Below are 1216 nucleotides of genomic sequence, written 5' to 3' on the forward strand. Positions count from 1 at the left end.
AAATGTCTTAGTAGAGAACAATCATTTAAGGTACACAGTGAAATAAGCTCAAGCAAACAGTGAAAGTGTGCAAATTGGGCAATGATAAGCAAAATTAAAGGTTTTAGTAATTTTTATTCACATTTTTCCACAGTTTTTGGTTTTAATGACGTTGGAAGTTATGTGTTCAAGCAATCTTTTGATGAAACCAATCAATCTAATTTGGCAGTGTTTTTACCCAATCTATATTTATATTAGGGCAAACCAATACAAATTAAACACATTAGCCAAAATACTTGCTAAGTATTATCACAGCTTTAAAAAGTCTAAGGTGGGTCTTGACCCATCAACCTCAAGAGTGGAAGTCCATGTGTTAGAGCTGACACTATTTGCAATGGTAACTGCCCTCTGGAAAGCACTACTACCAGGGTTCGTACACCTTTTCCAAAGTCAAAATCAAGCACTTTTCAAGCACTTTCAAGATCCATTTTAAAGCTTTTTCCAGCACCTTACGGAACCATTTTTGCGCGGATGACGGCCGGGGGTGGGGGGGTGTCGAAATGAATGCATAAAACTAAATCCTATCTTAATTTGTCAAAGCACACGAGGCAGATATTTATCTTCTACTATCAGTTTTAATTAACTACTTAGCTTTCCACATATAGTTCACCGATGATGATGACGACAAACACAAACACAAGAGGCAACTCGTGGGGTTTAATCCATAATTTGTATTTTTCATCTTCCAGCCAACGTTCATTGAAACGACAACCTCCCGGCATGGTGCCGTAGTGGTTTCATGGGGGCGGAGTCACACATGGAAATAGACTGGCAGATCGCAGTCACACATAACCGAGCAGGTTTCATTTTCGGGCTCTCCAACATTTTATTTTTCCATTTAATAAAAACATGATTCAGTTAGATAGGGATTTGTTGCGAAAGAAATAGTTACAATTTCAAGCATTTTCAAGCATTTCATCCAAAATATGAGCACTTTTCAAGCCTTGAAAGCACAACGTCAAAATTCAAGCATTTTCAAGGATTTCCAGCACCCGTACGAACCCTGTACTACGTATTACTAATGTTACAACTGTAATCAGTGGATTGCTCAGATTTTGATAATTATATTATTTAATCTGACCAAAATAGTTTTAAATAACTAGAGTGGTTGTTTTGCAACCAAACTATTCTTAGCATCTATCCAAACTCTATCAAACTGAAAGCAACTCTCCTACAA

The sequence above is a fragment of the Cyprinodon variegatus genome, unplaced genomic scaffold, assembly GCF_000732505.1.
Source record: "Cyprinodon variegatus isolate N-32 unplaced genomic scaffold, C_variegatus-1.0 Scaffold1568, whole genome shotgun sequence".
In the NCBI taxonomy this organism is placed as follows: Eukaryota; Metazoa; Chordata; class Actinopteri; order Cyprinodontiformes; family Cyprinodontidae; genus Cyprinodon; species Cyprinodon variegatus.